This window comes from Saimiri boliviensis, chromosome 3 (genome assembly GCF_048565385.1).
Source record: "Saimiri boliviensis isolate mSaiBol1 chromosome 3, mSaiBol1.pri, whole genome shotgun sequence".
Lineage (NCBI taxonomy): Eukaryota > Metazoa > Chordata > Mammalia > Primates > Cebidae > Saimiri > Saimiri boliviensis.
The window spans coordinates 70,221,298-70,243,829 of NC_133451.1; the positions used below are offsets into that span (position 1 = coordinate 70,221,298).

Sequence of the window (22,532 nt, forward strand, 5' to 3'; positions counted from 1 at the left end):
CCACTGTATCTTAGCTTTCTACATGCCTTTCCCACTAAGCTTAATCATTTCTAGCTTTTGATTTAAAATGAGACATGAGACTCTTCCTTTCTCTGGAACACTCAGAGGCTACTGTAGGGTTATTATATGGCCTGATTTTAATACTGTTGTATCTCACAGAATAGGGAGATCTGAGAAGAGAAAGAGAGATGGAGGAACAGCTGGTCAGAACACTCACAACACTGATCAATTTCACCATCCTATAAGGGTGTGGTTTGTGGTACCCTAAGATAATTACGACAGTAACATCAAAGATCACTGGGCCAGGCGCAGTGACTCATGCCTGTATTCCCAGCACTTTGGGAGGCTGAGGCAGGTAGATCACCTGAGGTCAGGAGTTTGAGACCAGCCTGGCCAACATGGTGAAACCCCATCTCCACTAAAAATACCAAAATTAGCCGGGTGTGGTGGCAAACACCTGTAATCCCAACTACTCAGGAGGCTGAGGCACGAGAATCACTTGAACCTGAAAGGCAGAGGTTCCAGTTGGCTGAGGTCACACCACTGCACTCCAGGCTGGTCAGCAGAGTAAGACTCTGTCAAAACAAAACAAAAAAACCCAAAGATCACTGATAACATCACAACTAAAGATATAATAATAATGAAAACGTTTGAGAAATTGTGAGAATTACCAAAATGCAACATAGAGACACAAATGAGCACAAGCTATTGGAAAAATAGCACCAATAGACTTGTTCAATGCATGGTTGCCTGCCAAAAACCTTCAATTTGTGGAATATGCAATATCTGTGAAGTGCAATAAAGCAAAGCTCAATAAAATGCGGTATGGGCCAGACATGGCAGCTCATCCCTGTAATTCCAGCACTTTGGGAGGCTGAGGAAAGAAGATTGTTTAAGCCCAGGAGTTTGAGACCAGCCTGGACAACATAGGAAGACCTCATCTCTACAAAAAGTTAACATTTAAGAATTAGTCACACATGTCTCACATCTGTGGGTCCAGCTACTCAAGAGGCTGAGATGGGAGGACCACTTGAGCCAGGAGTTTGAGGCTGTAGTAAGCTGTGGTCACAATGCTGCACTCTGCCTGGGTGACAGAGTGAGACCCTGTCTCAGAAAAAAAAAAAAAAAAAAATCAGCATGCCTGAACGTTAAATTACACACTTGTACTGCTCTTCTAATGTTATATGCATTATCAAAGCAAACATATAAAATTATGCAAGGAAATAAGGGGAAAAACAATTATAAAGATACTGCTAATCATGATGACTTCTCCCACTATAACCAGCTAATATACTGAGCCTTAGTGGGGTGTGTTTGTTTGTTTGTTTGTTTTTAGACTGTCACACAGGCTGGAGGGCAGTGGCGCTATCTTGGATTGCTGTAATCTCTGCCTTCCGAGTTCAAACTATTCTCCTGCCTCAACCCCCCAAGTAGCTGGGATTACAGGCACACACCACCACGCCCAGCTAATTTTTGTATTTTTAGTAGAGATGGGGTTTCACCATGTTGGCCAGGCTAGTCTTGAACTCCTGATCTCAAGCGATCCACCTGCCTTGGCCTCCAAAGTGCTGGGATTACAGGCACGTGTCACTGTGCCCAGCCCCTTAGTGGGGTTTTGCTATGGCTTAGTAATGTTGTAGCTGTTGTAATGTTATAGCACAACTTGTTACTCATGTGTTTCTGATGATGCTGGAGTTAACAAAAAAAAAAAAGGCCGGGCGCGGTGGCTCAAGCCTGTAATCACAGCACTTTGGGAGGCCGAGGCGGGTGGATCACGAGGTCAAGAGATCGAGACCATCCTGGTCAACATGGTGAAACCCCGTCTCTACTAAAAATACAAAAAATTAGCTGGGCATGGTGGCGCGTGCCTGTAATCCCAGCTACTCAGGAGGCTGAGGCAGGAGAACTGCTTGAACCCGGGAGGCGGAGGTTGCGGTGAGCCGAGATCGCGCCATTGCACTCCAGCCTGGGTAACAAAAGCGAAACTCCGTCTCAAAAAAAAAAAAAAAAAAAAAAAAAAAAAAAAGCCTGTGCTGTGAGTTGTATAAAAGTCTAGCACATACAATCATGTATAGTACATATACCTGTTATTGGTAATGATAATAATCAGTTACTGGATTATGTATTTATTATACTATAATGTTAGCATTATTTTAGAGTACATTTCTTCTACTTACATGTAAAAAATGTTTACTGTAAATGGCCTCCGTCAGGTCTTTCAAGAGATATTCCAGAAGAATGCATGGTTATCATAGGAGATAACAGCTCCATGCATGTTATTACCACTGAGAACTTCCAGTGGGATGAGACGTGGAGGTGGAAGACAGAGACACTGATCATTCTGACCCTGTGTAGGCCTAGGCTAATATGTGTGTTTCTGTCTTAGTTTTTAACAAAAACATTTAAAAAGTTAAAAAAAATGTAATAGAAAAATTTATAGAATAAGAATATAAAGAAAAAGATATTTGTACAGTTGTATAATTTGTATTTTAAGCAAAGTGTTATGAGTCAAAAAGTTTTTTTAAATTTAAAAGTTTATAAAGTAAAAAAGTTACAGTAAGTAAGGTTAATTTATTATTGAAGAAAGAAAAATTTAAAAATAAATGTAATATAGCCTAGGGTATAGCATTTATAAAGTCTACCATAGATAACAGTATACAGTAATGTCCTGGGCCTTCACATTCACTCACCACTCACTCACTAACTCACTCAGAGCAACTTCCTGTCCTGCAAGCTCCATTTATGGTAAGTGCCCTGTACAGATGTGCCATTTATCTTTGACAGAGTGTTTTATTATACCTTTTCTATGGCTAGATATATGTAGATACACAAATATTTACCATTGTGCTACAGTCACCTGCAGTAATCAGTACAGTCACATGCTATACAGGTTTATAACCTAGGAGCAACAGGCTATACCACATAGCTTAAGTATTTAGTAGGCTATACATACCATCTAGGTTTGTGTAAATACACCATGCTCTGTGATGTTCACACAATGACAAAATTGTCTAACAACGCATTTCTCAGAATTGTCCCTGTTGTTAAGCAATGTGTGACTGTACTACTACTATACTGCTAGTGTTTCCCCTTGAGAACAAGTGACTTATGACTGTACACTTGATCTTTCTCTTTGGTTCCTTCTAAAACCTTTGGAATTTCTGGAGGGATGGGAGGTTTTTTTGTACCTGAATTTATGCTAAGGAGGTGAGTCAAGATAGACTTTTACATAGTTTCAAGGGAAGGGCTGGTTATGTCAGGAAGACCTGGTACATGATTAGAGGGTTGAAGCTTTCAGTCCCATTCTTCCATATCTGGGGAGTGTAGAGGGGCTAGAGATTGAGACCAATCACAATGCCTTAATCAATCAATGGTCAGTGATTTACTCATCATGGTTACCTAATGAAACCTTGAAGAAAACTCTAAGGAGGTTCAAAGAACTTCCTGGTTGGTAAACAGACAATAGAAGCAGGGATTGGGGACATGACACACCCCACTCCATGGGACCGAGGCTGCCACCTCCTCTCCCCCAGACCTTGCCCTTTGCATCTCTCCCGTTTGGTTGTTTTTGAGCTGTTTCTTTTATAATAACATGGTACTTGTAAGTATAGCACTTTCCTGAGTTCTGTGAATCATTCTAACAGATTATCAAACCTGGAGGGAAGTTGTGAGAATCCCTGAATTTGTAGCCAAGCCAGTTGGGAAGATGTGTGGGTGACCCCTGGAACTGCATCTGGCATGTGAAGTTGGGGCAGTCTTGTGAGATTGAGTCCTTTAACCTCCAGAATCTGCACTACCTCTGGGTAGTTAGTTTCAGAATTGAATGGAACTGTTGGACATCCCGTTAGTATTTGAGAATTGTGAGAGTGTATAGGAAAAGTACTTCGCATTTGCAAAGTGGGTCATTATCTAAAACATTTGAGACACTGCAGGAAAGTACTCAGTACAGAAACACTAGTCCTTGAATATAGATAGAGGGTAGCAGTTGTGCTACTTTGAGGCATTTCTTCAAATGAGAGATAAAAATGTCCCAGCTACTTGGGAGGCTGCAGCAGGAGAATCGCTTGAACCCAGGAGGTGGAGGTTGCAGTCAGCTAAGATCATGCCACTGCACTCCAGCCTGGCAACAGAGTGAAACTCCATCTCAAAAAAAAAAAAAAAAAAAAAAAAATTAACATTTTTAGTTGAGTTGTACTAGACTATACAAATGTTTTCTTGGCATACTTTTCAAAAGACACTTTCTCTTCTTAGTAACTTTATCAAAGATAATGAGGCCCATTTACCCAAAATTATTTGAGGGCAAGTCTGTCTGAAGGCTCTCTTTTACCATATGGCAGATATATCTCCATCAGGAGAAAGTTTGCAAGGATCTTGAAACAAGCAGCTGCTGCTATCTGAGTAAGTGTGAATGCTGGTATGAATGTGACACATTATATTTCCTTCCACAGATATTTTTATTACATTGATTCTTTTGAAAGAGTTCATTATTTCCATACTTTCTCTGCACCTTCCTTTGGCCTCCTCCTTTTTTTACCCTCCACTCCAGATAGAAAGAAGGACATTCTTAGAAATTCTCATACACAGTGGCAGAAATACTCAAGACTTAAAAGGAATGAGAAACAGTCTATTATGGAAAAAATTACATCATTTCAAGAAGATGGGAATAAAAGATATTATTCCCTGATGTTTAGGGCAATGAGTAGGGAAAACACAGACCATACTTTTAGATTTGGACAAGAATGAAACTCAAAGTAATTCATGTGGCATGTATAACCTAGATATTTGTAAAATGAGTATAAATAGCTTTTTTTTTTTAGCAGCTGCAAAAATAACAAAGAAATGAGCTAGTCAATGTGTGTGGATATAGGGTCTTCCTTCTGAGGAATAATATCATTTAGAAAATTGTGACTTTGATCTTACTAGGTCAGAATTCCCACATATAACATTAATTTACAAGTTAAATTTGTAATAAAAGATTTATTTCACTCCTAGATGCAACTGGTGAAAGCAGTGTTTTTAGTGTTATTTCAAATGAGAATATTTACTGTACTTCATTGAATTAGTTCATTAAATCATGGTAAAAACTGCATAATTTTTTTTTTCCATTTTAAAAGACTGCAAGTATAGTCTTAGGGTAGGTCTTTATAGACTGCCTTTTGTGGTATAGAAAACATCTAATGTCACCTGCTTAATATTTTTAAATGACAGGAATCTCTGTTCATAACACCTTCAGGAAGCTGTGAACATGAATAACAGTATGCAGGAAATTTTTAGCTGGCTAACTGAATAACACTTTAATTCATCCAAAGTGGTTCCTAGAGACTATAACAATAAGTAGTTCATTCATTTTTAATTGCTAATTTAATTTAAGCTGTAAGACTTTTATTTAGGGGATGACTTCATAGAAGAAAGTATTTGGCAGCAAGAAGAGAATCAAATATGTAACAATCTTCCAGATTCCATGAGGCATAGGCCTTATGACATTATTTATAAGAAACAAGGCCATTCTGTAACTTTAATTTTCAAAATGTAACATATATTACATTCATAATAAAATAAATATGTATCCTTTCTTTTTTGTTTATTTTGTTTTTTTGTTTTTTGTTTGTTTGTTTGTTTTGTTTTGAGACAGAGCCTCATTCTGTTGCCCAGGCTGGAGTGCAGTGGCGGTGCGATCTCGGCTCACTGCAACCTCCGCCCCCAGGTTCAAGTGATGCTCCTGCCTCAGCCTCCCAAGTACCTGGTATTACAGGTAGGCGCCACTACGCCCAGCTAATTTTTTGTATTTTTAGTAGAGACAGGGTTTCACTGTGTTAGCAAGGATGGTCTCAATCTCCTGCCCTTGTGATCCACCTATCTCGGCCTCCCAAAGTGCTGGGATTATAGGCGTGAGCCACTGCGCCCGGCTGTATCTTTCATTTTCTTTTCTTTTCTTTTCTTTTCTTTTTTCTTTTCTTTTTTTTTTTTTTTTTTGAGACAGAGTTTCGCTCTTGTTACCCAGGCTGGAGTGCAATGGCGCGATCTTGCCTCATGCAACCTCCGCCTCCTGGGTTCAGGCAATTCTCCTGCCTCAGCCTCCTGAGTAGCTGGGATTACAGGCACGTGCCACCATGCCCAGCTAATTTTTTGTATTTTTAGTAGAGACGGGATTTCACCATGTTGACCAGGATGGTCTCGATCTCTTGACCTAGTGATCCACCCGCCTCGGCCTCCCAAAGTGCTGGGATTACAGGTGTGAGCCACCGTGCCCGGCCATCTTTTATTTTCTTAATGGGTTAAACATACTTATACAAAGGGCTGTGTGTTGCAGTTGAAGGAGTATGCTATGGAAGTTTTGGGGTTTGATTCTATGCCCTGCTGTGAAACCATCTAGCTCTGTGATCTCAGTCTTACAAGTTAGTGTAACATTTCTGGATTTCAGTTTCCTATCCTAGGGAACGAACTCAAGAATCCCTAATGCACTTCCCAGCTCCAGATGTCTGTGATTCACTCCATAACCTTCAGAGATGCCTACAACATTAATATGTTTTAATGGTTGTATGAGCACGGGATTGTAGTCACACCAGATGGATCTCCAGTTCTGCTATTTACTTCGTTGTAACCTTTGCAGGAAATTTTTCTGAATTCTAGTTTATTTGACTTTAAAACAGGGTGAATAATAGGAGAGCAGACACCGTTGATGTCCTGCTGCAGAGCCCCTCGCCCCGTTGTGGCTGCAGGGGACAGCTCCATGCCCTGTCATCGGATCAGCGCTGCATCTGTGGTAACCTCCTCCTCTGCCCTTGGGCTTTTTCAGGTGTCACAGGAACTTGTACAGCCCAGAAAAACCAAAGATGTAATGCCCTCAGGTGAAACCCTCCACCAGTAAAAGACAGAAATTTTCTTTTGACAAAAATTCAGAAATTCTTTCTGAATTGTCCCTCAATGGGACAATTCAGAGGCACAGTTCACATAGTTCCTCAGCGGGTCCTCAGCAGGATTGAGGCCCAGATGTACACAGTAGTAATCTGCTCATTACTACTCTGTGTTGGTGAATTAATTTCTCCCTCCCCTGTCTCACATTTCCCACTACATCACGGTGCTTCCTGGGATCACCTCCCAAATAAACTACTTGTATACAATTTCTTTCTTGGGTTTTGCCTTTCGGAAACCCCATTTGACAATTGCTATGATGATTAATTGAGAACATAAAGCACTTACTAGGTCCTATAATAAGGCCCCAACAAAATATGATTATTGTTTCTGACAAATGAAACAATTTCGTGGTTCTAAGCAATGTTTAGGTTGTGTTTCTATAGTTAAGTGATGCTTGCATCCTGCTAAAGCATATTCCATAATGTTTTCAGGTATATCAGATGCAAAGAAAATTTTGTAAGTGAGGAAACTTTAGGTATGATTAAAATTTTGTGTTTTATTTTGAAGTTTCTCCCTTCTTCTTTTTATTGTTTCATACTGAAGTCATAATTCTATCTGAAACATTAATTGAGTGCTATTTATGGAAGAAATAAGTAGAAGAGTATTAGTAATATATAAGATTCAACCTGTGCTGGGCACAGTGGCACACACCTGCAGTCCCAGCACTTTGGGAGGCTGAGGCAGGTGGATCATTGGAGGTCAGGAGCTCAAGAACAGCCTGGACAACATGGTGAAACCCCATTTCTACTAAGAATTACGAAAAAAATCAGCCAGTCGTGGTGGCACATGCCTGTAATCCCAGCTACTCGGGTGGCTAAGGTATGAGAATCATTTGACCTGGGAGGCAGAGGTTGCAGTGAGCCAAGATCAGGCCAGTGTACTCTAGCCCAATGAGTGAGATTCTGTCAAAAAGAAAAAGAAAAAGAAAACAAAGACAACTTGTGTATCATTGACTACTGCTCAGTGATTCTACAATTGCTCAGTCATGAATGGGTCATTTATTTGAGATTATCTAACATGATAATTCTAAAAGGAGAATATTATATAGTTTGTATTTTCTTCAGTGTCGGGATTGAATTACTTTAATCATTTCTTAATCTATATCTTTTCTAGGCAAATGCATTTAAAAATTATGTTGTTGTTTGGTAATATGTCACTACTTGTTTAAAATGCATTCTTGGCTTGTAAGAAATTCCATGTGTAAGCACATACTTATCTGAAAGATCTTTGAAAATGATGAAACGGAGCAGAATGAATCTTGCAGCAAGCAGTGGTGGGTATGTCAATACTATCCCTTCTTAACTGCACATGCTAACAGAAAAGACCACGCTAGCATTTTGTTATTTATGGACATGGCCTTCACTCCTCATCTTGCTCCCAAGCCAGAAAAGCATCTCCTGATGGTGCTAGGTACATGCAAAAGGAATTATTTTTCTTGAAGAAAGTGTGGTGACCTTGGAACTCCAATATATTGGTGGTGGAACAAAATATTGTTGTTTCTTTCTGGAAACTCTGGAAATGTGTCAAGAGTGTTAAAATATTTCTACCTTTGATTCAGTAATATCACTTTCAGGAAACTTTTAAAAAAATGATTAGAATGGCCAGGCTCAGTGGCTCATGCCTATAATCTCAGCATTTTTGGAGGCCAAGGTGGGTGGATCTCTTGAGGTCAGGAGTTTGAGAGCAGCCTGGCCAACATGGTGAAACCCCATCTCCACTAAAAATACACAAAAATTAGTCAGGCCTGGTAGCACGTGCCTGTTGTCCCAGCCACTCAGGAGGCTGAAGCAAATGAATCACTGGAGACTCAGTAGGTGGAGGCTGCAATGAGCCGAGATCACACCACTAAACTCCAACCTGGGTGACAGAGCAGGATTCTGTCTCAAAAAAAAAAAAAAAAAAAAAAAGAAAGAAAGAAAGAAAGAAAAGAAAAGAAATTTAGACGTATATGTGTAAAAATGTTTATTGTGTTATTTGTAATAGCAGGTGGGAAGAATGAAAAGGGGGAAAGAAGAAAGAAAAGAGGAAAGGAAGGGGGAGAGGGAGGAAGGAGAGAGAAAAAAGAAGAAAAATGAAAAATAAAATTAGAGTCAATGTAATATTAAGTAACTAGGTAATAATAATTCATTAAGTTTTGATGCCCTTATATGATGGGCAATTTTGCAGCCATGAAGATAATTTTATTTATCTAGAGTTACAGTTGACATTTTTCATGCATAAAAATGTCTATTGCTCAAGAAAAAAGTTAAATACTCCCTATGGAAACAATAGGCAAATAATATCAACAAGAAATTTACAAAGAAAGAGAAAAAAAAATGGCCAGTAAGCATTTTAAAAGTTTAATCACGCCCAGGTGCGGTGGCTCACGCCCGTAATCCCTGCACTTTGGAAGGCCAAGGTGGGCGGATGATGAGGTCAGGAGTACAAGACCAGCCTGGCCAACATACTGAAACCCCACCTCTACTAAAAATACAAAAATTAGCTGGGCATTGTGGCACATGCCTGTGGTCCCAGCTTCTCAGGAGGCTGAGGCAGGAGAATCGCTTGTACCTGGGAGGCGGAGGTTGAAGTGAGCCGAGATTGCGCCACTGCACTCCAGCCTGGGTGATAGAGCAAGACGCTGTCTCAAAAAAATAAATAATAATAAAAATTATCACTAACTGTCAAATAAATTTAAAATTTAAAAATTATAAACTATTATTTTTTACTGTGAAATGGCAAAGATTTTTAAAAATTATATCCAGTGGGCCGAGCGCGGTGGCTCACGCCTGTAATCCCAGCACTTTGGGAGGCCAAGACGGGTGGATCACGAGGTCAAGAGATTGAGACCATCCTGGTCAATATGGTGAAACCCCGTCTCTACTAAAAATACAAAAAATTAGCTGGGCATGGTGGCACATGCCTGTAATCCCAGCTACTCAGGAGGCTGAGGCAGGAGAATTGCCTGAACCCAGGAGGCGGAGGTTGCGGTGAGCTGAGATCGCGCCATTGCACTCCAGCCTGGGTAACAAGACCGAAACTCTGTCTCAAAAAAAAAAAAAAAAAATTCCAGTGCTGCCAAGAGGGCAGAGGCCTTTCTGTAAAACAGCAATATGTATCAAAAGCTTTAAAATGTGCATATGTTCCTATGTAATGTATTGGTTTGAAAAAAAATAAATCATAGGCTAATTAAAATTTCTTGGCTGGGCACAGTGGCTCATGCCTGTAATCCCAATGCTTTGCCTAACCAAGCTGCACTTGGGGAGGTAGAGATGGAAGGATTGTTTGAGGCCAGGAGTTTGGGGCCAGCCTAGTAACATAGCAAGACCTCATTCTCTATTAAATAAATAAATAAATAAATAGCACATCCTGTGTTCCTAGCTACTCAGGAGACTGAGGCAGGAGGATCTCTTGAGTCCAGAAGTTTGAGGTTGGAGTGAGCTATGATCATGCTAGTGGATACTCCAGCCTGGGCAATAGAGTAAGACCCTATCTCTTAGAATAACTTCTGAAAATTTTCTATGAAGCAATGTTTCTATCCTAAGCTAGATATTGAAGGATAAAAGGTAAATGTGGTGCATATTGCTATGTGAAAGAAGCCAGTTTTAAAGGTTTCATAATGTATAATTCCATTTCTATGACATCCTGGAGAATGCAACACTACAGAATCTGTAAGAAGATCAGTGATTGCAAGGGGCTTAGGGAGGATTGAATAGTAATATGGGGGATTTTTTTAGGATCATAAAACTGCTCTGTATATACCATAATGGATAATATAAGTAATGGATTATGGCATGATACATTTGTCAAAACTCATAGAACTTTAGACCACAAAGAGTCAACTTCAATGTATGCAAATTCAAAATAAAGTAGGGAGTTGGGGATCACGGGATGGAATACAGACTATGACAAAAGAATCTACTATCTTACAATTATATGAAATAACTTCACTGAAAGGGATGGGAGGAAAGGGTGCTAAGCTAAGTAACTTTGGAAATGAATGTGGTCTGTGCATTAAAGGCAAAAAACCTGTACATAATGAAGAGTATATAGATACTGTGCCCTAACTGATAAAGTCGTTTCTCATTGGGTATATGTTAACAATTCTGAAACTACTATACATGCATACTAAAACTGAAGAATTAAGAAAATGAATGGTGGATAGTGAGAGCCAGGTTTCTCACTATTGGACTCAGAGGTTACAGACAGGAAGGCTAGATTGATCTATGTGGTAATGGATTTGAGCTGGGAACATCAGTGTGAACTTACAGATACAAATGCTAATAGAGCCATCCCTGGATATCCAGAGGGGATTGGTTCCTGAACCCCTGCCCCATCCCAAGGATATGAAAATTCACAGATGCTCAAGTCCCTGATATAAAATGGCATAGTATTTGCATATAACTCATGCACATCCTTCTGTATACTTTAAGTCATCCCGAATTACTTATAATACATAACACAATGTAAATGCTATGTAAATAATTGTCATACTGTATTGTTTAGGGAATAACGACGAGAAAAATGTCTACATGTTCTGCACAGACACATAATTCTTTTTATTCTTTCTGAACATTTTCTTTGTCTTTCTTTCTCTCTTTCTTCTTTCTTTCTCTCTCTCTCTTTCTTTTTCTGTTTGTTTTGAGATAGGATATCACTCTGTTGACTAGGCTGGGGTGCAGTGGCATGATTATGGCTCACTGCAGCCTCAACTGTTTGGGTTCAAGCAATTCCCTCACCTCAACCTTCCAAGTACCTAGAATGACAGACATGTACCACTGTACCCAGCTAATTAAAAAAAAAAGTGTTTGTAGAGAAGAGGTCATGCTGTATTGCCCAGGCTGGCCTCAAACTCGAGCTCAAGGGATCCTTCTGCCTCTGCCTTCCAAAGTGCTGGGATTACAGGCATGAGTCACTGTGCTCAACTTCCTTTTGAATATTTTTGATCCGTGCTTGGTTGAATCAACACATGTGGAACCCACAGATATGAAAGGTTGATGTATGTAGAAATATTTATAGATAAATGCTTATACGCAGGTTGGTATACACATATATTTTCTTCCTCTGACAACTGAGAAGGCCTAGAAGGCCTCAACCACATCCCTGTAGCAATGAGCACACTTAGTGCCCAGATCTTGGTTTCTAATACCAATCTTCAATAAAAGTAACTAGAGAGCCTGAGAGAAATGGCAGGACTGAGACAGGGGATGTACAGAATAAACCTGGAGCATTTTGCGGTGCTAGAAAGTAATCAAGTGCTTAAAACAAGTGAACAAGCAAACCCACAGTGATGGGGGTATGTCAAAGGGATGACAGCACCAACTGAAAGAGCTTCCAAGGGCCAAAGGTGGAACAATTTGAGCAACAAAATAAGTAAAGTGGTATTGGATCATAGCCCAAAGCAGAAAATAAATATCTATGAGTCTATACTGATATAAATAAATGATTGAACAGTTCTTAATAAATAAGTGGGAAGAATGGACAAATCTCCCATGATTCAGGAGAATACCAGTTAATTTTTACATATGCTCCACTTTCAAAAAGGTGGAGCACAATTCCCATTCATTTAGTGTGGGCTGCTCGTTGTGACTTCTTCCAGGGAGCACTGTATGGAAATGAGTAAACTTTACAGGGGAGAAACCTGACACACATTAGTTGAGCCAGGTCATCAAAGTTAACATCCACAGTGATGAGTCATGTTGATAGCATATACCCTGGATATGATGTGGTGACAATGTCACATTGCCTCTGTGATCTTCCTACCACACACCCATAAACTTAGTCTAATTATGAGGAAACATCAGACAAATCCAAAGTGAGACACATTCACGAAATACCTGACCAGTACTCTTCAAAGCTCTCAAGGGCATCAAAAGCAAAGAAAACCTGAGAAGCTGTCTCGGCCAGGAGGGGCCCAAGGAGGCATGACAACTAAACATTACAGGCTCCCCTGTATATGGCATCCTAGAAATGGAAAAGGACATTAGGCTAAAAATGAAGGAAATCTCAATAGTTATTGGTTAATAATAATATATCAACATTGGTTCATTAATTGTAATAAATGTACCATACTAACTTAAATGTTAATAATAGGGAAAATGGAGTATAGGTTATATGAAAACTGTACATACCATCTTTAAAACTTTTCTGTAAATCTAAATTTTTTTTTTTTTTTTGAGACGGAGTTTCGCTCTTGTTACCCAGGCTGGAGTGCAATGGCGCGATCTCGGCTCACCGCAACCTCCGCCTCCTGGGTTCAGGCAATTCTCCTGCCTCAGCCTCCTGAGTATCTGGGATTACAGGCACGTACCACCATGCCCAGCTAACTTTTTGTATTTTTAGTAGAGACAGGGTTTCACCATGTTGACCAGGATGGTCTCGATCTCTCGACTTCGTGATCCACCCGCCTCGGCCTCCCAAAGTGCTGGGATTACAGGCTTGAGCCACCGCGCCCAGCCAAATCTAAAATTTTTAAGTATAAAAAGTTATTTAAAATGATAGTCAATTTTAGGACAGGCACAGTGGCTCACGCCTGTAATCAAAGCACTTTGGGAGGCTGAGCTGGGTGGATCACCTGAGGTCAGGGGTTCAAGACCAACCTGGCCAACATGGTAAAACCCTGTTTCTACTAAAAATAGAAAAACCAGCCAGGTGTGGTGGCACACGCCTGTAATACCAACTACTAGGGAGGCTGAGACAGGAGAATCGCTTGAACCTGGGAGACAGAGGTTGCAGTGAGCTGAGATCCTACCACTGTACTCCAGCCTGGGAGACAGAGTGAGACTCCATTTCAAAGAAAAAAAAAAAAAAAGATAGTCAATTTTTAAAAAGCTTTGAAAGAGAAAAAAATATAAAAAGGACCTGTGGCTTATAGAAAACAGATATCTGCAGTATAAATCCCCTTCAAAGTAGAACTTACTACCCACTTGCTGGGAGTGCAGTGAGCACAGTCTCAGCTGTCAGCTTTTACAATGTCTGCCTCAACTGTAGAGAGATGCCCCTCACCAAGTCACAGCTTTCAGAAGTAGCCCACATCCAGTGACTGAGCCAAGGTGCAATGATGTGGCCATTTCTGCTACAAGGGGACAACTGATGGGCAATATTTGCTCCCATTGGGTTGGTTCAAGCTTTATTGGGTCTGCATCATGGTTCATGTTTTCTCTCTGCCCAGCCCTTCCTTTCACAGGTTTGATGCCTAATATTTTGTACCCCAAACTCCATTTTTGCATTAGCTTCTAGAGAACCCGACCTGCAACTTGGCTTGTTAGAGAGCTCTCCTGCTATCCACTGGACTCTAAAACATGAAAGCTAGGGGGAGAAAAGGAAGAAGAGAATATGGCTCTTGCACGGCAATGAAAGAAGGAGTTCTAAGGATGGCAGATGAAGGTAGTTATAAATGAATGGATGGCAGGGAAGCTATCCTTTGTGAAATACCAAGTGGAGAGTTCTCTGAACTACCATCCTGGACTGGCTTGCTCAGGGTTTTGATTCACTGTAGCATTAACATAGAACCTTGGCAGCTGGAAATTTGAGCTATCTGTTTATTTTAGCTGCTAGTCTTTTACCCAGGTGGGGATCCTATCCTCCACATCTTCTCCATGGAACCATATAGCAGGTAACTGATTCTGGGCCCCCTGTTTTAACAGAAGACTTTTACTTAGTTTTAAAGATAATTTCCCTCCGAGCCTTATCTGAGCCCAACTTATGCTTTAATATTGAAACATTTACCAAATGTCTTCTCTGTCATCATTTAAATCAGCTTACAGACAATTTACAACCTTATTTTATATACATATTCTATTAAGTTGGTACAAAATTAATGGCATAACCACAATTACTTTTGCACCAACCTAATAATACAACTAGCATCCTGATAGTACTCACGATGGCTTTTGCCTATTGCAGTGGGCTGAATGCTAGTGACCTCTCCCTCTCAAATTCATATATTTAAATGCTAATTTCAATGTGATGATATTTCGAGGTGAGGCCTTTGGGGCATGATTAGGTCACGAGATTGGAGCCCTTATAAGAGGCCAGAGAGCTAGCTATCCCTCTTTCAGCCATGGGAACATACATGGAGAAGTTGGCAGTCTACAGCCTGGAAGAGGACCCTTACCAGAGCCCAACCATACTGGTACCTTGATCTCAAACTTCCAGCCTCTGGAACTGTGACAAATAAATTTCTGTTGTCTATAAGCCACCAGTTTATGGTATTTTGTTATGGTAGCCTGAGCTAAGACTCTTATCCCTTTTGGAAATTAAGTATGCTTGTGCCTTGGGATTTTGGTGGGATCAGTCAAGGTGCACACACACACTCACTAGCCAGAAGGTGGGTACACAATCCAAGCCAGGCCAACCAGGCTTTGCCACAGAGGGTCAGTAAGCTGGGAAATAAAGCTGACTCCTGCTTTTGGTAATACCTGAAGGGGTGGTTCTTCTGTCTGTGGCCTGATTGTTCAGCTCTTCCTATGTAAGCTTCTCAGATACCTGTAATGAATATCTTTTTTACTGGCTTTAGCCAGTATCTATGTCTGTCACTTAACTCCAAAACAAAACAATAACAATAAAAAGACCCTAATAGATACATTTCTACTTTATAATCTTCACACATAGCAATTCACACACATAGAAAGAATTTCTATAACACTCCCAAAATGTAGAGGGAATTATTATGAAGTACTGAGGAAACTTAGGGGGAAGGAGCCAAAAAATGAAGATTTATCTCTAATTCCTGTGACATCCACCAATCCCATTTCCAGGAATTTATTCTAAGGAAATAAACAAGCAGTGAAAGATGTATGTGCTAGGTCATTGGCCACAGAGTTATTTATAAAAATAAAATGTAGAAATAATCTAGATATTATGGGTAGTAACAGTCATTAAAAATGTAATGAAGGCTTGTATGCATTAATACAGAAAGATGTTCTGATATATTTTTAAGTAAACAGGTAATCATAAAACAACCTACCACTTTTGTTTTTTCAAATACATCTCTATATATATAAGTACACATACAAAAAATCTAGAAGTGAATATACAAAAATATTGGTAGTTGCTATCTGAATGGTGAGTTTATGAGTGATTTTTATTTTTCTCATTATATTTCTCAGACATTTCCAAATTCTTTGCAAAGAGGTCTTTGTAATCAGAAATAATCAATGAATCAAGTAATGTTCTTGAAGGATTTTCAATAATGTAAAAATGTTAAGTTGTAAAAAAGGATAAAGTTCTATTTTTAGCACTATCTTAATTACATAAAAATATTCAGTGTTTTGTGTGAGAAGAAAATACACCAGTATATTAATGTGTTTTTCTCTGAGATTGGCTTATGAAAGACTCTAAGATTTGTATAAATAAACTGTGCCTATATTATATATGATTTATCTAAATATTAAATTAAAAGAAATAATATTTAAATCCAGATACCAATGTGGACCCTGTTATTGCATAGGACCAAAGAATGAATTGATAATACATTTAAATTCAACCCCTTTCTATTAGGAAATTTCATCTGATTGAGGAGGATGACAATGAGAAGAATCAGAGAGAAAGGTGATCAGATCCAGTTTGGGATCCAATTTGGGGTTAACCCTAAAAAGGATTGGTGAAATTGGCCTCTTTTTTTCTACCCAGCTCTCCTGCTAGGGCCAATCTGATTCATGTCCAGTTATCCTTCTAGCTCCCTTAATTATTATTATCATGGATTTGCTCCTACTGAAACTAGAATATCATGGGACAACAGTAGCCACGTCAAACCTTTATAAGGGTGTCAACCCTTCCATTTTTCTAAGTTAACTTATTGGGTAGAAATAACTGTTTACTGAATGTCTATCATATGCACAACCTTGTAAGAAAAATGAAAAATTATAAAATATGGTTAGGGAAAAGAACTAAATAATAGTTTACAGTGACATAACAATTCGAAGTCATTCCAGGATAGTACCCTCCACACCAGAGGCAGGATGACAGTAGCAAGTGTATGGGTTTAAGATTCAGATCAGCCTCTACCACTGCTTTGTTGATGTGTGATTTTGACATGTGTTACAGACCCAATGAGCATCAGTTTTCTCATATGTAAAATGGAGATAATAATAACTATCTGTGATGGCCAGCTTCCATGATAGTTTCTACTGATCTTGCCTTCTGGTATTCACACACCCCACCCCAGTCACCTCCTGCATTGAATAGCGCTAATATGATAACCAATAGGATATTGTAGAAATGATACAGTATGATTTTCTAGGGTGAGCTCATGAAAGATCTTGTGTTTTCTACCTTACTCTTTGCTGTGTCTTGGATCACTTGTTTTGGGAAAGTCAGCTGCCATGTCATAAGGACACTCACTTAGCCTTCTGGTGAAAACTGCATGGCGAACAACTGGAATCTGTCACCAACATCCAGTGCCAACTTGCCATGAATGTGAGTGAGCCATCTTGGAATCAGAGCTTTAGCCCCTTCCACACTTTCAGATGACTGCAGCCTTAGCCAGCATCATGACTGCCATGCCATCAACCCTGAGCCAGAACCACCTAGGTAAGCCACTTCTGATTTCCTGACCCACAGAAACTGAGATAATCACTGGTTATTGTTTTAAGCCACTACAATTTGGGGGTAATTTGTCATGTATCAATAGCTAACGAATACTCTACATTATGATATATTAGTGTTTTTTATTTCCTTTATCTGCTGCTCCAACATCAGACAATTGAGAGGGTAGGGTATGGGACAGCATCTTTGGGAAAGAGGAGGGATGCTGAGAGTTAGAGACAGAGGTGCAGTTTGTATACGATGCGGCATAAGGGTATCCCTGGTGGGAAGATTTAGTTTTCTCTGGAAGCAGGAAGCATGAAATAGCAAATAGAGGAAATGACAGGTAATAGAGAGAAAAAAACAGGATTAGACAGCATGAATGTATAGCAATCTGACCTGCAGCGTTCCTGTCTTTCTCCATCCATTCTCTGCAATCTAGAGGTAAAAAGGATTAAAATAAACTGCAATTGGGGAAAGACCAAGGGAAAAGTTCAGTGGCCAAGAGCACTGGCAGGGAGGACTGCTGCCCATGGTTGTAACGTGAATTTCTTCTACCTGAACACAATGATAGTGATTTATATTGTGAAATTACCAATATTTGGTATAAAAATGGCAATTTCATATAGTTCAACCCGTATTCATTTTAAAGAGTAAATCTACATCTTCCTGAAGGAGTTTGTGATGTTTGAGATCACTGATGAGAAAGAAGCAAGTTTCTTAAGAAAGCATATCTTGAGAAAAACCCCTACAGATTAAAGGGGATTTTTCTTAAATAGTCTCTATTTTCCCAATACGTGGAACATGAAACTCTTGTGTTTTTTTTGAGACGGAGTCTCTCACTGTCACCCGACTAGAGTACAGTGGTGTGATCTTGGCTCACTACAACCTCCACCTCCGGGGTTCAAGTGATTCCCCTGCCTCAGCCTCCTGAGCAGCTGGGACTACAGGCGCGTGCCACCATGCCCGGCTAATTTTTATGTTTTAGTAGAGATGGGTTTTCACCATGTTGGCCAGTATGGTCTCTATTACCTGACCTTGTGATCTGCCTGCCGCAGCGTCCCAAAGTGCTGGGATTCCAGGCATGAGCCACCGCGCTTGGCCCACATAAATTCTTAAAATCTTTTGAAAATAGGTATACATGCACATAATTTAAAAAGGAAGATACAGAAACATAAAAGGAGAAAAGCAAGTCTCCATCTGCACTAATTGTTTTCAGCAGCAAGTAACAGAAACCTGACACCTGAGTGGTAGGGAAATGTATTCATTCGCTTACCAGAGATGAGAGATCAGGTTCAGAGTTAGTCAATTTAGCAGCTTCACAGTATTATCAAGAACACAGATTCTTCCTGTGTTTCTACTCTGCTCTCTACCGCCTGGGCTTCAGCCTAAGGCTAATTTATTTCATAGTTGTAAAATGGAAACAGCTGGGCTTCATCCTTCCTTATTTGTGTCCAACAGGAGAGACAAAAATTAACTTTCTGTGAATTTCTCCTTAGAGTGAGAAAGCAAATTCTAGAAGCATCCAGCAAACCTCTCCTCTGCTTTCCTCTCATTTCACTGGACAGAATTGGGTCGCATATCTATCCGTTCTTTAACAAATCACTGTCAGGGGAAAGGAATCATACTTGTAACAACCAGAGCCATCCCGGGATAAAAAGTCCATTTTCCAAATGCATTTGTGTAAAATGGTTGTGGTTGAGACACTCACAATGTTCATCACCTTGACCCACACTGTCCCACGTGCTCCTTCACAAAGGCAAACGCTATTCCCAATCTCCTGTGCATCCTTCTGAAGATGCATGTTCATTTAGATGACTTTGTCTTTCTCTCCCCTATTTACAGAAGTGGTAGTGCAGCATACATGTTGTCTTACACATTGCCTTTTTTCCCCATAGGACACTATTAGTAAATGTTTAATGAATAAATGCTAAATTCAGAAACATATATTTTGTAAGCCAGATGGCTTTTATCCTAATTATGCATTTTCTTGTTTGCCTTTTGTACTCCTAGCAGAGCATTAAGGTTTTTTGTTTGTTTGTTTGTTTTTTAAGTTCCAGCAATTTCAGTTTTGCTAACGGGAAAATAAGGAAGAGTCTTTCTATGGACCAAGGCCAGAGCATTAAAGGAGATCAGCAGACCTTGGGTGCCAATATAGTAGTGGTAGCAGACAGAATAGAATCCTAGGGGTAGGTAAAATAATAAAACACCACCACCACCAACAGTGCCTCCTATGTACCAGATTGGGCTAAACACATATTCAGTAAGAACAAAGTTGGGTCTCCTTGGTCAGCTGTCTTTTCACAACTAAATTCTCCTTCAAATGCTAGACTTTATGATTTTTAGTGTTTTAACAATGGAGGTAATTCTCTTAGACTTTGTGAGTGAAATGCCAAGAGCTACATTAAGAAAGAAAAGAGTGCTAAGGAGGCAACATAGCATGTTGATGAGAAATGTGGGTGGTGGACTGTAGCAAACTTATGCTTGAATCCTAGCTCTACCACTTGTTAATATCACAGTGCTAATTAGACATTGGATAATGTGGATAATTTTGTTTTGTTTTTTGTAGAATTGGGTCCTTGCTATGTTGTCCAGGCTGGTCTCAAATACCTGGCCTCAAGCCATCCTCCTGCCTGGACCTCCCAAAGTGGGTAATACTCTTGTTGTCTCTGTGCTTCAGTCTCATCATAAAACGGAGAAATATCAGAGGATTGTTGTGATGATTAAATGAGAGTTGCATACAAAATACTTTGCATGGCGCCTGACACAGAATAAGCATTCAACAAATCCAAGCAAAAGTTTGATAGCATGTGATAACTTCTAAAGAAAGAGGTCCACTCTTGCAGGTTTTGATATAACAAAAACAATATTGGTAGAGCAATTTAAGATTTTTTTTATTGATTTATAGGTTGTATACAATACATACCCATTTTAAGTGTACAAATGAATTTTGACAAATTCATTCACTCATATAATCATCACTATAACCATAATACAGAACATTTTTATCACTCCAAAAGTCCCTCTTGTGCTCTTTTCAAGTCAGTCTCCTTATCTGACACCACAAGGCACCACTGTTTTGCTTTCTATAACTATGGTTTTGTGTTTTTAGAATTTCATGTAAGTTGAATCATACCATTTATAATTTGGGGGTCTGACTTCTTTCACTACAATAATGTATTTGAGATTTAACTACATTTTTTGGCTATGAAAATGTACCGATCTTACATATATTTTGATAAACTTATCTTTATTTTCATGGTTTATTTTATAGGAAAGTAGTCCTCAATTATGTAAACAAAGGTACCACAATTTCTGTATCCATTAACCTGTTGCTGAACTCTTGGGTCATTTCATTTTTTGACTACTATGCATTAAGCTGCTATGAATATTTTTTGTGGATTCATTATTTCTGTGGTATAATTCTTTTTTAGTGTAATTGTAGAGTCATATGGTAAATATATGTTTAACTGTATAAGAAACTGCCAATCTGTTTTCCAAGGTGCTTGTACATTTTACATTTCCACCAGCTGCAATGGTTTGGATGTGGTTTGTCCCCACCGAAATGTATGCTGATCACATAGTTATATCGTGATGAAACCAAGGGTATGATGGAAAGTCTCTTCAGGAGCCTCTTATTAGAAATTAATTTTTTGGGGCACGAGATCTTGCTATGTTGCCCAGGTTGGAGTGCAGTGGCTGTTCACAGGCTCAGTCGTTAACACACTACAGCCTTAAACTCCTGGCTTCAAGTGATCTTCCCGTCTCAGCCTCTTGAGTAGCTGGGACTATACCATGCCATTACAGCCAACAAGGTTTTTTTTAAAAAAATTTTTAATTTTTGAAATGGAGTCAGGCTTTGTAACCCAGGTTGAAGTGTAGTGGTGTGATCTCAGCTCACTGCAACTTCCACCTTGTGGGTTCAAGTGATTCTTCTGCCTTGGCCTCCTGAGCAGTTGGGATTACAGGCATGCGCCAGACATCCCACTAATTTTTGTACTTTTAGTAGAAATGGGGTTTCACCATGTTGTCCAGGCTGATCTCGAACTCCTGACCTCAGGTGATCCGCCCACCTTGGCTTTCCAAAGTGCTGAGATTATAGGGCGTGAACCCCCACACCCAGCCTGGAACCTCTTTTTAAAGAGGCATTTACTTTTTACTCAATTGGAACATTCATTGGAAGAGCTCTCCAAATAAATTGGCGTTCAATTAAAAAGGGAATAGACCCTGCATTACTTTTTCAATCTCAAAAGTTTCTCAGTTTGGACATAAATTATAGGTCATTCTAATAATAATAATAATACAGTGTTTTCTCAGTTAACTCTCAAAACAATTCTGTGAAGGAACGAGATGTTACATCCCTATTAGATAATATGAGTAGAGTTTAATAAAAAGACTATTTGCAAAGGTGTGTGCAAAATGAAGGGAAACCATAGAGGTTTACCCTGGGTCACCCTAGGGAAGGATACTGGCTGCATCCTTTGGTTGAGGGAGGCAGCCAGCCTGCCATGGTGCCATAGTAAGGCAGGGGATAAAGAACAGTACTCTGTCCTCTGTTCCATCGCTGTTGCTTCCCATTGCCTTAACTCAACTGGAAGCTAGTGGGAAAGAAAGTCCATTGAATCAGGGCTCCAAAGGACAGACAACAGGATGGAGAGTGGATCTGCCTAACAGAACGTGTCCTCCACCAGGACTCACTGTTACTACCTGTTTTACAATAGAAAAAAAAAAATGAGATGAAAAAAGTTTAATTTACTGAATACAACAGAGCTAAGAAGTGATCATCTGTAGCTGAAGTGCCAGGTTCTTCTCCCCATTCTACCGCTCTCTCTCTAAGGCCCCTACATTCTAGCAATGCCAGAACACCCGCCCTCCCCATAGCTTCCTCACATCCCAAATGAGATGATGGAATATGTAACATTAAGTTTTGCTGATTAGAATAAACTAACCTACCCACCAAGGTAGGGCATTCATATTCTTATAATCTAAGCAGATGAGTTTACAGCATGCACATTCACAAAATAAGTAAAAAATAAAAATTTAATAAATTCTACAGTCTGTTCTGGTCAATATAACACACAGTTCCTTTGCAATTGCCCTTATATCCGGTT

The 22,532-nt window shown here is 39.6% G+C and overlaps 1 protein-coding gene and 1 long non-coding RNA gene across 4 annotated transcripts in view; one reads left to right on the forward strand and one right to left on the reverse strand.

Moving 5' to 3' along the window:
* SOWAHB (sosondowah ankyrin repeat domain family member B) overlaps positions 1-22,532 on the reverse strand; it is a 50,161-nt gene that overhangs the window by 25,552 nt on the left and 2,077 nt on the right. The gene's annotated exons all lie outside the window — the stretch shown is intronic.
* LOC120363672 (uncharacterized) lies at positions 5,633-22,523 on the forward strand. 3 transcript variants are annotated; one of them, XR_012516864.1, is made up of 4 exons: positions 5,633-5,752; positions 6,651-14,280; positions 17,215-17,427; positions 19,991-22,523. It is a non-coding gene; the product is annotated as an uncharacterized LOC120363672 (long non-coding RNA). The 3 variants fall into 3 exon arrangements; XR_012516865.1 differs by having other exon boundaries at positions 6,651-6,763; positions 14,127-17,427; XR_012516863.1 differs by having other exon boundaries at positions 6,651-17,427.